The sequence below is a fragment of the Bos mutus genome, chromosome 14 (genome assembly GCF_027580195.1).
Source record: "Bos mutus isolate GX-2022 chromosome 14, NWIPB_WYAK_1.1, whole genome shotgun sequence".
Taxonomy (NCBI): domain Eukaryota; kingdom Metazoa; phylum Chordata; class Mammalia; order Artiodactyla; family Bovidae; genus Bos; species Bos mutus.
In genome coordinates, this window is record NC_091630.1 from 71684544 (window position 1) to 71698565 (window position 14022).

Genomic DNA, 14022 nt, shown 5'->3' on the forward strand with positions numbered 1-14022 from the left:
TACCCATGCATCCACAGATCCCAGAGGGGCCCCATAAATCCGTGCGTTGTCTTGTATGAGGCTCCAGGATAGGATGGCAAACAAGACGCGCCTTGCCCCCTGCCTTTCCCACAGAGGCCACGATTAAACAGCTACCTTGGCACTTGGTGCTTATCTTTCTGGTCCTTACATATCCCTAGGGGTCTGAGAGGATGTGAACTGGGTGCCTTGTGGGAGAAGCATGAGGGCCCAAAGTGAAAGGCTCCTGGTGGGGGAGACGTCCCAGGGGTGATTTGAAGACAGGCCAGGAGTCCGCCCAGCGCGCCTCTCTGCTGCCTCTGCTGAGAGAGGAGCCGGGGAGGCTCCGAGGTGGGAGGGGGCTTGTTTCAGGGGGCAGGAGGGTCTGCAGCTCAATGAGGGGTGAGGTGGTCAGACAGCGAGGCCCCAGAGTGCTGGCGAGCATCTGTCTGCGTCTGATGCAGACCGTGGCACATCGGGAAGGTCTGGACCTAGGGACACACGCCCTGAGGCCGGCTTCCTGCTCAGAAACTGTCTTCTTTGATCAGGCAGAGCCGCCCCTAGATGAAGGGGCCTGCGGCAGTGCGACCTTGGGGCACCCCAGCGATTTCGGGGCTTACGTTTTACAAGTACATGGTAGAAACACTGCCTAGAGCTTTCCCTCACAGTATAAGCAGAAAATTCACATAAACCTCCGCTCTTCCTAGGCTGTGCTTGAACTTAGAGTCTTCTTTTTTTCTTAAAGCATCTTCCTTTTCTTCCTCAGGTGTATTAACCTGCAAAATTCTGTTGCTGAGAGAATTGCATGGACACGGCCTTGGGCACCGGGCTCAGCGTCCTGGTCTGGGCTCTGACTTGCTGTGTGGCCTTTGAGCACTCACTCGTCCACTCTGGGCCTCCACTGCCTCCAGGCTGAAAGGAACATGGGGATTAGAGCCTGCCCCATCTGTGATGAGGCTCTGGGATTGGGGGACATGGGAACTGTGCAGCCTAGGGCCGCCTGGAGCAGAAATTCTTGGGAGGGTGTTGCCGAGAGCTGAGCCAGGCTGGTGTGGGGTGAGGTGAGCTTCTGGGCCCCTGGACAGCGTGGAAGACGGGTTCTTCCTGAGCCGATAACACCGTCTTGTGTTTGTGGAGCGATTTATGGATTTTGAAAGCATTTTCCCTTGTGTCATCTGATTTGAGTTTTGAGTGTCTGCCGAACAAGTGTTTGCATATGGTGGACGAGGGGGAGCTGGGCCTTGCGGGGTCAGGGAGGCAGCGGGAATGGCTCCTCACGATCGCAGGGAGGCCTCAGCCACACCCCAGACATTCTGGAGAGAGCGGGAGGGAGGGAGGGTCTTGGGTGAGGGGTCCTAGGTGTGACCCTGAAATTGGAAGGAGGGCCGCCAGCGGGGGCAGGCTGGGGGGACTACGTAGGCAGGGGCTCTGGGCGGGGGGAACCTCAGTTCAATCCAAAGCAAATATTGCAGCAAGAGAGACATTTCAGGTGCTCCTTTTATTGTGTGTGCTCAGTCGCTTCCGTCGAGTCCGACTCTTTGTGACCCCATGGACTGTAGCCCACCGTGCTCCTCTGTCCATGGGATTCTCCAGGTGAGACTGCTGGAGTGGGTTGCCATTCCCCCTCCAGGGGATCTTCCCCACCCAGAGATCAAACCCATGTCTCTTATGTCTCCTGCATTGGCAGGCGGGCTCTTTACCACTAGCGCCGCCTGGGAAACCCGCTCTTTTAATTTTGTCGAGGTAAAACTAGTATGTATAAAATGTGTCCAAACACTTCCTGGTGAGTTATTTGTGACCTCATATAACAAAATATACTTTTTGATAAAAAGAGTGGTCTCAGCCAGTTGGAAGCAGGTCTGGGATCAGAGGCTCGTGGAATGGCTCTCCATCAGTTCCTGCAGGGAGCCCTGAGCGGCAGGCCCCAGGCAGGCTAGCGCTCCGGCCGCCTGCACCATCCTCGGTGGACGGAGGGCCCCCGAGGTGGCTGGCAGGGAGCTGGGCAGTCTGCCCTCACGGCCACGGCCACCATCCCTTGCCCCTGAGGTACCACGTTCTGACTCCAGGAGGATGGAGCCAGGGTCCCGAGCCCCTGCCTGGTCTCGGCAGTTTTGAACTCAGAGGGACCCTGGCCTGCCGCCACCGGGGGCTGGGAGTCAGGAGAGTCCACCGAGAGCCACCTGCTGACGGGCAGTCCCGGCAGCCGGAGGTTGACAGCGTTTGGCTGCGCGGTGCTTGCTGTGTTTATGGACCCATAAAATATTAAATAATCATCACGCAGCACTTTTTTCCTCCTGAAAGCTCTTTAGGGTGCATATTTCCGTCATTTGGAAGGCAGAACAAATAACCATTTAATTAACCTCCAGCTCCCAGCATGAGAATCCTGCCAGTCAGGACACCCAGGTGGACAGTCCCCATCTCTTCCCGCCCCTCACCTGATGGATATTGGAGGAAGCCCCTCCCACCCAGCTTATTACCGGTGGTGGGGGGGGGGTGCTGATGCAGGACAGGGGCTTGAACCCTGAGCCCCTGGGACAGCCTAGGGGCCGGGTATGGAGGGCGGTTCTCCCAAATCAGGGAGTGCCATATGTGTGTGGTCAGCTCGCCCTGCCCGATTGCTCAGGTGCTGGTCCTTAAATGCATTCATTATTTTACTTTATTTTTCAAAACCTCTGTTGGAGTACCCTAAATCAAATCCCTTACGATTATACAGTGGAAGTGAGAAATGGATTTAAGGGACTAGATCTGATAGACAGAGTGCCTGATGAACTATGGACGGAGGTTCGTGACATTGTACAGGAGACAGGAATCCATCCCCATGGAAAAGAAATGCAAAAAAGCAAACTAGCTGTCTGAGGAGACCTTACAAATAGCTGTGAAAAGAAGAGAAATGAAAAGCAAAGAAGAAAAGGAAAGATGTACCCATTTGAATGCAGAGTTCCAAAGAATAGCAAGGAGAGATAAGAAAGCCTTCCTGAAAAAAAAAAAAGAAAAAAAGCCTTCCTCAGTGATCAGTGCAAAGAAATAGAGGGAAACAATAGAATGGGAATGACTAGAGATCTCTTCAAGAAAATTAGAGATACCAAGGAAACATTTCTTGCCAAGATGGGCTCAATAAAGGACAGAAATTGTATGGACCTAACAGAAGCAGAAGATGTAAAGAAAAGGTGGCAAGAATATAAAGAAGAACTGTACAAAAAAGATCTTCACGACCCAGATAATCACAATGGTGTGATCACTCACCTAGAGCCAGACATCCTGGAATGTGAAGTCAAGTGGGCCTTAGGAAGCATCACTACGAACAAAGCTAGTGGAGGTGACGGAATTCCAGCTGAACTATTTCAAATCCTGAAAGATGATGCTGTGAAAGTGCTGCACTCAATATGCCAGCAAATTTGGAAAACTCAGCAGTGGCCACAGGACTGGAAAAGGTCAATTTTCATGGAAGGCAATGCCGAAGAATGCTCAAACAACCACACAATTGCACTTATCTCACACGCTGTAAAGTAATGCTCAAAATTCTCCAAGCCAGGCTTCAGCAATACGTGAGCCATGAACTTCCAGATGTTCAAGCTGGTTTTAGAAAAGGCAGAGGAACCAGAGATCAAATTGCCAACATCCGCTGGATCATGGAAAAAGCAAGAGAGTTCCAGAAAAACATCTATTTCTGCTTTATTGACTATGCCAAAGCCTTTGTGTGGATCACAGTAAACTGTGGAAAATTCTGAAAGAGATGGGAATACCAGGCCACCTGCCCTGCCTCTTGAGAAATCTGCATGCAGGTCAGGAAGCAACAGTTAGTGCTGGACATGGAACAACAGACTGGTTCCAAATAGGAAAAGGAGTGTATCAAGGCTGTATATTGTCACCCTGCTTATTTAACTTATATGCAGAGTACATCTTGAGAAACACTGGGCTGGATGAAGCACAAGCTGGAATCAAGATTGCTGGAAGAAATGTCAATAACCTCAGATATACGGATGACACCACACAGAAGAAAGTGTGGCAGAAAGTGAAGAACTAAAGAGCCTCTTGATGAAAGTGAAAGAGGAGGGTGAAAAAGTTGGCTTAAAGCTCAACATTCAGAAAACGAAGATCATGGCATCCGGTCCCATCACTTCATGGCAAATAGTTGGGGAAACAGTGGAAACAGTGTCAGACTTTATTTTTTGGGCTCCAAAATCACTGCAGATGTTGATTACAGCCATGAAATTAAAAGACGCTTACTCCTTGGAAGGAAAGTTATGACCAACTTAGACAGCATACTAAAAAGCACAGACATTATTTTGTCAACAAAGGTCTGTCTAGTCAAGGCTGTGGTTTTTCCAGTGGCCATATATGGATGTGAAAGTTGGACTATAAAGAAAGCTGAGTGCTGAAGAATTGATGCTTTTGAACTGTGGTGTTGGAGAAGACTCTTGAGAGTCCCTTGGACTGCAAGGAGATCCAACCAGTCCATCCTAAAGGAGATCAGTCCTGCATATTCATTGGAAGGACTGATGCTGAAGCTGAAACTCCAATACTTTGGCCACCTGAAGCGAAGAGCTGACTCATTTGAAAAAACCCTGAAGTTGGGAAAGATTGAGGGCAGGAGGAGAAGGGGACGACAGAGCATGAGATGGTTGGATGGCATCACTGACTCCATGGACATGAGTTTGGGTGAACTCCAGGAGTTGGTGATGGACAGGGAGGCCTGGGGTGCCTGGCGTCCATGGGGTCGCAGAGAGTCGGACACGACTAAGCTGAACTGAACTGGAGTTTAGTCGCCTTACAATGTTATGTTAATTTCTGCTGTACAGCAGAGTGAGTCCGCTTTATATGTGTGTGCACATATCCCCTCTTTGTCGTTCCAGAGCACTGAGTAGAGCCCCTGAGCTCCACAGCAAGTTCTCATTTGTTTTACAGAGTGCTGTGTATACGCCAGTCCCAGTTTCCCAGTTCATCCCACCACCCGCCACTCCCCTTGGTGCCCATACTTGTTTCCTCTATGTCTGTTTTGCATATATAGGTTCTGCTTTGCATATAGGTTCATCTGTACCATTTTTATAGATTTCACATATGTGTGTTAATATACGATATTTCTTTTTCTCCTTATGACTTATTTCACTCTGTATATCAGACTCTAGGGCCATCCATGTCTGTAAATGCACTATTGCGTTCCTTTTATGGCTGAGTCATATTCCATTGTGTGTGTATATATATACCACATCTTTATCCATTCCTCTGTTGACGGACATGTAGGTTGCTTCCATGTCCTGGCTATTGTAAATAGGGCTGCAGGGAACATTGGGGTGAATGTATCTTTTGGAATTATAGTTTTCCCCAGGTATATGTCCATTGCATTTCCTAGGACTTCTGGTTTTTGAAATTCACAGCAACCAGAATCTCAACAAATTCTGGTCTGGTTGCAAACGTTCAGTCTGTACCTGGTGCAAAGCCCATCGCTTCCTGCCATGGCTAGATGGCCAGGACCTGAGATGGGAGGGCACATGGTCCTCTGTTTTTCCTCCTTCCTGTCTCCCCTGGGGGTCGCCTTCCTCAGGGAGCAGGAGGGATGGGGAGGGGCAGGGCAGCCACACGCACTGGCTGGGCATGGGGCACCTTGGCTCTGCCCTGTCCTAAGTCAGCACTGCCCCCGTCGCTCACCCTCGGACTCTTTGGGGCGCTGTTAACAGTAATAATAAGAACTGAATGAACCGGTGTGTGTGCCAGGCTGTTTCAGGGTTCACAGTGAGATCCGCGGCTGGGCTGCACGAGGGGGTTACTGGTACCCATAGGTCTGGTGTGCAGACGACTTGAGTGAGCTGAGGCTTTACCTGTGTTAACAGGAGGTGCCCCAAATTTGCCTTCGATAGTCTGCACTTCACAAAGCAGCCAGGCTGATCCATAGAAAAGTAAACTCAGATTAAAGACTCTGGAGCTTGCTCTGGGTGAAATGAGAAGCCCTGGTGAGTTCGGAGCCAAGCTCGTCCCATGGCCTCGGCTCTTAACCTCCCTGAGCAGAGTGTCCCTGCCCAGGGCCTTTGCACGTGCCGCTCTTGCTGCCCGGAATGCCCTCCTCTCGGGTACTTGCCTGACTTGCCCTCTCACTGCCTTTCAGGAGGTAGAACAGAGGGCCTTCCCTGACCACACGCCTCCCCACACTGCTTCTCCCGCAGTGAACAGGGAGTTTCCACTCAGCTTCTGCAGATCCTCGGCTCTGGTGGGGAGACTGTGTTTACTGCTCAGCAGCAGCGCCGCTCTGTCCTCGGCTGTGTCCCCAGACCTTAGGACACGCCAGGTGCTCAGTCAGTGTTCTCTTAATGAATGACTGAGGCACAGAGGTTAAGCAATTAGCCCAGGGCCACACAGCTGAGAAGTGGAAGGACTGGGATTGGAGGCCAGGCAGCACAGCCCTGGAACCAGACCCGGTTGACTCACAGGTGCTGGGCAGCCATCAGAGGCACTGGAGCAGGGCCGTGCAGGAGGAGGGGGTGGGGAGGGGGAGTCAGACCAGGGCGGGGTGCAGGGTCCATGCAAGGAGCCGGGGGCGGCGTGTGCGGGGGTCACACGGGGGCAGTGCCTTGGGCCCACCCTGTGCCTCTGTTTTTGCTCAGTCCGCCCACTTCCGACACCCACGATGTCCACGGGCTGCCAACCCCCACGTCCAAGGGTGAGCTTGTCACCCGGCCTGCCTCACCCCCGGCGCCAGCGTTTGCATAATTAAACACACGCTTCTGACACGCCACTCTGGCCAATTTTCCAGATCGCGTTTGCTTGAAAATCCTGTCATTTTCCACCAGCTGAGTTAGAGTGAAAAAGAATCATTTAACCGGAGCGCATCCATCTTCAGTGCCAGTGAGCAGTCCGGCCCTGTCTGCAGATGAGGGTGTGTGTGTGCGCGGGAGGAGGGGACACTCCTTGGAGGGCCGAGAGCAGCTCAGCCTTCTTCGATTATTTGGGGGATGTCTTACGGAAGTGAATTAAGAGAGTTCATGGCAGTAACTCCTTAGGCTTCCGGTGGCTCCTTTCCCCTTATAAGCAGATGACTACCTGCCACAGCGGGGCTTCCCAGGTGGCTATGTGGTAAGGAACCCACTGCCAATGCAGGAGACACAGGAGATGTGGGTTTGATCCCTGGGTCAGGATGATCCCCTGGAGGAGGAAATGGCCACCTACTCCAGTATTCTTGCCTGGAAGATTCCGTGGGCAGAGGAGCCTGGCAGGCTATGGTCCATGGGGTCTCAAAGAGTCAGACACGACTGAGCGACTGAGCATGCCTGCATGCATCTGCCATGGGGGGAGCTGTGAGGTGGAGACTGCAATCGGGGAAGAAGAGGGGCAGCAGTGGCCCCCAGCTCGGTCCCCGGGATGCAGCTGCAGGCAGCAGGGTGGCCAGTGGGCCTCTGTCTATCCCACCCACCTGTAGCCCAGGGGCGGCTCCCTGCGGGCAGGCGCTGTGTCCCTGCCTGTCTGCAAGTTCTTTTCGTTGGTTAAACCAGGCTCTGGGTTGAGACAGAGCTGTCCTGGGTGGCTGATGCCAGCGGGTGTTTATGGTCGCTAGTGGGTGGCAGCGAGTTCCCGGATTTGTGTGCTGAGCTAGCGGCCAGCCGCTCGGTAAGGGGGAGTGTAGGAGGCAGGAGCCCCACGTGGGGGTCGACACTGCAGCTACCACCACCTTGAGTCGGGGTTGTGTGTGAGAGCCCCCTACCTCCAGCTGAGGCATAATACTTGTCACAAAAATCAATCATTGTAAAGCAGACAATTCATGGCATTTTCTACATTCAGTGTTGTGGAACCATCCCCTCTGTCTGCTTCCAAAACATTTTCGTCCTCCCAAAAGGACACCCCGTACCCATGAAACACTAACTCACTGTTCCCCACTCCCCCAGCCCTGAAACAGGCATAACTTGTTTTACTGTGCTTTGCAGATACTGCTTTGGAAATTGAAGGTTCGTGGCAACCATGCTGTCAAGCAAGTCTGTTGACACCATTTTTCCTGACAACTGGCTCACTGTGTGCGTCTGTGTCACGTTTCAGCAATTCTCACGGCGTCTCAACCTGTTTCTTTATTGTTATATTTGTTTCCGTGACCTGTGACTAGGGATCTTCTGCCTTTCTATTATATTAGTAATTGTTGGGGTACTTTTTTTTTGCAACAAAGTGTTTTAAAATTAAGATACATCCATTTTCTTAGATATAATGCTATTACGTGCTTCATAGACGGCAGTATAGCATCAACACAGCTCTTGCGTGCACTGGGAGCCAGAAAGCTCGTGTTCGTGGCACACGCGATTCGTTGCGGTGGTCTGAGACCTAGCGCGGATGGTCCCTGAGGTGTGCCTGTTGCCGCGCTCCGCTCCTATGGCCCTGCCTCTTCTGGCTGTCGCGTGGGTTCCATCACGTGTGGCCTCCTGTGTCTGGCTCCTTTCTCCCGGCAGAACGCCCTCGAGGCCTGTCCACGTTGTTGCCTATGTCGGGCCTTCACTTTCCACAGCTCAGGGGTGTGCCGTTGTGGGCACAGACGCATTCACGTGCGGGTGGTCCCTTGGCTTGTCTCCAGCCTTTGGCCGTGGTGGATAGCGTTGCCGTGAACGTGGGCTTGTCCGAGTTCTGTGGTCAGTTCTCCAGGCCGTGGACTTAGGAGTGGAAGTGCTGGATGATGCAGTGGCTCTGGGTTTAGCCTTTGGAGGAACTGTCAAACTGTTTTATACAGTGGCCGCCCATCTTATATTCTGCAGTAGCCTCTTGAGTAGGGGGCAAAGGTGGGGCTTGGAGATTTGCGGGTTCCTTTTAGAGCAGAAGTCAGGGTGGAGCACTTTGGGGTTCAGAGCCTTCTAGACCGCCCTGATTCTCTCGGAGGGAAAACCACAGCTCTTGCAATGGTCCACAGCCGTGCCCGTCGAATCCCCATGCCCCCATCATTGCCTCCTCCCCACCACTGGTGACCCCCGGCCGCCCCAGCCTCTCCACTGTCCTTCAGCGGGCCAGCAAGCCTGTGCCTCAGGGCCTTTGCACAGCTGTCCCATGGCCATGGGGTCAGGCAGAAGACTGTGACGTGTGCCCTCTCCGCCCTCTCTCCAGTTGTGTCGTTTGCTTATTTATTGTGTTGGGTGGTCACTGCCTCCCTTCCTTGAGTGTGTGTGTGTCTGCTTGCGCTCAGTCACGTCTGACTCCTGGGGCCCCATGGACTGCAGCCCGCCAGGCTCCTCTTCCCGTTGACTTTTCCAGATGAGAGTGCGGGACTGGGTTGCTAGTTCCTATTCCAGCCTCCCTCCCTTCCTCTCCCCACAAAAGAATCCACGTGTCTCCAGCTGTGCCTGATGGTTAAGTAAATATTTGCTGAGTGGGCGAATGAGCTGAGGACACAGGTGAGCTCTTTCCCCACACCTCCCACCAACTTCTCAGGGGCCTACGGGCTTGGGGAGGCCAGGAGCCCCCTTCAGACTTTGCCCCTGGGCCTGCCCCCCTGCATCCGTGTCCCCTGGAAAGCCCACGCTTCCCGGAGCACAGCCCCGGCCCCCTGCTCGTGCCTGTGAACCTCAGACCTAAGGTTCTGCCAGCCCAGAGGGGCGGGAGTGCCTGGTTAGGGGCCCAGCGCGTGGAGGGGCCGGTTCCCCTTTATGCTCAGCATGCCTGCCCTGTGGATGTCTTAGGGCTGGGGACCAGCGGCAGGACAGTGGGCCAGGGTCCCCTGTGAGAGATGTCTAAGATGTCCTTTTGGGGCAGCCACATCAGTTCACCGTGTTCAGCTGAGGGTTTCCTGTTAGTTACTGAGTCTATGTTTGTGCCATAAACTTAGAGCCCATTTCTGGGAGTCCTTGTTTATCACGATTTATCTTTATCTTGTTAGGGTCAAGATTTTAAAATGCTGGAAAGGTGGCCGAACTATCACATCCAAAAATGGCTTTCCCTGGTGGCTTCGCAGTAAAGAATACGCCTGCCAATGCAGGAGCCATGTGAGACGCGGGTTTGATCCTTGGGTCGGGAAGATCCCCTGGTGGAGGAAATGGCAACCCACTCCAGTATTCTCACCTGGAAAATCCCATGGGCAGGGGAGCCTGGCAGGCTACAGTCTGTGAGGTCACAAACTGTTGTATACAAGCAGCTTAGCAAGCACCGTCCAAAATACCATTCATTTATTCAGTCAATCAGTCAGCAAATGTCCCCGGAATACCTGTGTTCCCACGTCTAAGATACTGCCTGACTCAAAGTTGGAGCACTGTCCTTGAGGGCACCCATCGTTTTACAGCAGACTGTCCCCCCATTGCTCCATGTGAGAGGCCTCTTCTGGGTCATTGTGGCAGTCATTGATGAGCAATATTGATGAGGTCAAGTCCAAGATAGAGCCCCGTGGCCTTCCACTGGAGACCTCCTTCTGCGCTGACCGGTCCCCAGAATCCCTGTTGTACAGTTATTAACAGAAGCTCGGAGGCCACCGCCCCAATCACACATGTTCACCCATCTCCTCCACGGGATACTGGAGGAGACTCAGAAACTGATGACTTTGACCAAATGTCCGTTGTGAGTGGTTTCGGTCTTTCCAAACGGAAGCAGTGCTACCTCTGGGGGAGCTGGGTTGGGGCTGCCTCTCGGCGCGGCTGCAGAGGTGCCCCGCTCACAGCCTTTCCCCGCAGGTGCTGGCCCCACAGGTCTTCCTGCTCGCCAGGCCCCGGCAGGGCTTCCTGGGGAGGTGACAGCCGCCAGGCCTTGAACACTGGGTGCAGTTCCCAACTGAGAAGTGGGGGAGGAATCCTCCTGGGGAGTGGCAGGACCCCCGGGCGGAGGTGTTGGAGGATGGGCAGGGGGGAAGGGGCAGGTTTTTCCTGGGGCCTCTGACCTCGCCAGGAGGGGCAGCTGGGTGAGAACTGGGAGGACTCGGGGTGCGAGGCTAAGGCAGTGGGGTGCTGAGCAGTGCTGGGGGTCTTCAGGAGTGGCAGGGCGGCATGTGGGTCTGAGTTGTAGGAGACCCCCCTCTCTGTAGCCAGGGTGGAGGTTGGGGAGCAGAAGGGGAGTGGAAGGCCTCTGCAACCATGACGAATCCCCCCATACACCTCTCGGGGCTTCAAAGGCAGGCACTCCACCTCCATGGCTAATCGGCTGCAGGTGACATGGGGGGTGTCTGGCTGAAGCTGTCCCCGAGACAGACGTGGGCCAGAATGGTGGTGGCGGGTCCCCAGTGCCAGGGGATGGGCAGGAGGGCAGAGGGCTGGCTTCCCTGGAGCACCTGCCCTGGGCGAGCCCAGTTCCAGAGTTTTCAGAACAACTTCTCCTGCAGTTTCTGCACCCTGGGTGGGAGGCAGGTTAGGCCTTGATTTGCAGACAGGAAAGCCCAGGCCTGGGAAGCCTCCCGGCTTTTCTCCTGCCTGGTGTTGCCAGGTTCCTGAGTTGCCAGGACCCCAAAGGCCCGGCCTGGTCCCGTGCTGAGGGCAGGTGGGCCTGGGCGGGCAGAGGGAGGGGCCCTTTCCCTCTGCAGCCGAATCCTTGAGTCGAATGGACCTTGGGCTCACGGGCCAGCCCCAGACTCTGGAGGGTGAAAGAATCCTGACCTCTTCTTTAGGCGGGTCCACTGGAGCCCAGAGAGGGTGAGAGAAAGAAAGCGAAAGCGAAAGCAAAGTCGCTCAGTCGTGTCCGACTCTTTGCGACCCCATGGACTGTAGTCTACCAGGCTCCTCTGTCCATGGGATTTTCCAGGCAATAGTACTGGAGTGGATTGCCGTTTTCTTCTCCAGGGGATCTTCCCGACCCAGGGATTGAACCTGGGTCTCCTGCATTGTAGACAGGCGCTTTACCATCTGAGCCACCAGGGAAGTCCTAGAGAGGGTGAGTGAGGCGCCTAAAGCCACACAGCACACATCTTCCACTCAGCCTTGGTGCTCAGGGCCCCGGGGGCGCCTGTTGGGATGGAGCCCTCGGGGGAGCCCCTGCTTAGGGGGGCCATGGCCCACGGTCCTAGTGCGTGCGTGCATGCCAGCTGAGTCGCTTCAGTCGTGTCCCACCCTTCGTGACCCCTTGGACTGTAGCCCGCTAGGCTCCCCTGTCCTAGTGGGGATTTCCCAGGCTAGAACACTGGAGTGGGTTGCCACGTCCTCCTCCAGGGGGGCCTTCCCGACCCAGGGGTCGAACCCGCATCTCCTGTGTCGCCTGCATTGGCGGGCGGGTTCTTTTACCACTAGAGCCCCCTGGGAAGCCCTGTGGTTTGCTGTCCACCTTCCTATCTGAGGTGACAAGAGGGGCCCTGCCTGGGGAGGAGCAGCTTTGTGTCTCGGTCTGATGCCGGCCTCTTCCCGCCTGGTGTGCGCCTGGCTGGGCCGGGCAGCAGACCCCCCTGCGCTCCCTGGGGCTGCCAAGCAGGTCTCCTGAGCCACGGCTCCGAGTCGGGGGCAGTGATGCCCAGGGCCGAGTGGGTGCCCCTGAGCCCAGGGGCCCGCCCAAGCGCCCCCCGTGCCCACCGCACCTGCCCGGGCCCACACAGCCCTGCCCAGGAAGACCGTCGAACTGTGGGCGGTGACCCATTAGTGGGTCATGAAATAAAGTTAGCGGGTCACAGCCAGAATATTAAAGAGCACAGTAGAATAGAGGGGAATCAAACAGTGGGATAGAGAGAGAGAGGAAGCGAGCCGGCAGGAGAGCCCGTGCTGAGACCCGGCTGACCGCACACACTGGCCGCCTCGCATGCATTCCTGGCCGCGCCGGGCTCAGCCTGTCTGGGTCTGACTGTCGCCTCTGCCACCTGCGAGTGGCAGACGCCGGTCTGTTCCTCCCTCCGCCCCTCGTCAGTCGGACGGGGTGATAAGGATGATGGTAGGACCTACACCTGCCCATCCCCAAACCCCTCATCCGCAGAGCGGGCCTGGCCCTGTCTGACGACGAGACTGTTAAAGCCGGGACTATCGTAACTTCAGCAACAGCTGCCTGCTCCTGGGTGTGCATGGATGCCACTGGAGGGGTGGGGACCACAGCCACCACCCTCGGGGGCCCCAGGTTGATGCCGAGAGCACCCAGCTCCCGGAGAACTGGGGTCCACGGCACTGTGGCAAGAGACCTTCCTCCAGCCCTGGGGGTGAGGAAGTGCCAGGTGGATGAAGAGGGCGCTCTGGCCAGGTGACCACAGGGCCCCCTGGATGAGGGGCAGGTGAACCAGGGCCTGAAGGGTGGGAGAGGCTCTGGGTAGCAGGTGGGGGGTGTGGGCATAATTCCAGGCAGAGCGGGTGGAGAGGGCTCCTGCAGTATGGTTGGATTGGAGTCAGGGCAGGGGGCCTGTGGGTCTGTCCCGGGGACAGCTCCAGTGAGGCAGACTGCCTGTGGAAAGCCACCCCCTCTCCTCCCTCCTCCCTCCCCCGCCTCCCCTCCTCCTGCTTCTCCCCTACCTCCTCCTCCTCCCCACCCTCTGCTCCTCTCCCCTTTTCACTGTTATCGTTGTTGGGGCTGGTTACTGGTGAGCCCTGGGCTCACCCTTAAAATTCCAAGAGCCCCTGCATTCCTCCTGGGCTTCCCTGGTAGTTCAGACAGTAAAGAGTCCACTTGCCAGTGCAGGAGACCTGGTTCAATGCCCGGGTCGGGAAGATCCCCTGGAGAAGGGAATGGCTCCCCACTCTGATATTCTGGCCTGCAGAATTCTGTGGACAGAGGAGACTGGCAGTGACCCTCCTCCCTGCTGGGCTGTCTCAGTCCCTGGAGCCCCCTTCCCCATAGCAGCTCTCCCCTCCAGTCATCTGCCCACTAAGCCTCTAGCTCAGAAAAGATGTACCCATCTCGGGGCCTGGAGCATGGTCTCCAGCCCTGCTCCCCGCCCTCCCGAGGGCCTTTCTTAGGAGCAGCCTCTTAGTCTTACCCAGGTTTTGGCTCAGACAGTCCTTCTGTCTGGGACCCTGTCCCTCCCTCTTCTCTGCTCCTGACCCCTGGGGGTTTATCCAGCTGCAGCTGAGTCCTGAAGTGGGACAGGTGTGAAGTCCTCTCCTCCAGGGCACCGTCTCTGGGCCCCAGTCCCAGTAAGGGACACCTGCCGGCTTGTCCCCTCCTGATCTCCTCCCACAGCCCAGGGGA

At 55.5% G+C, this 14022-nt stretch overlaps 1 protein-coding gene and 1 non-coding gene across 2 annotated transcripts in view; one reads left to right on the forward strand and one right to left on the reverse strand.

The window, feature by feature from the left end:
- Positions 1-14022, forward strand: part of KCNK9 (potassium two pore domain channel subfamily K member 9) — a 97300-nt gene that overhangs the window by 48718 nt on the left and 34560 nt on the right. The gene's annotated exons all lie outside the window — the stretch shown is intronic.
- TRNAC-ACA (transfer RNA cysteine (anticodon ACA)) lies at positions 11715-11786 on the reverse strand. The gene has a single exon. It is a non-coding gene; the product is annotated as a tRNA-Cys (tRNA).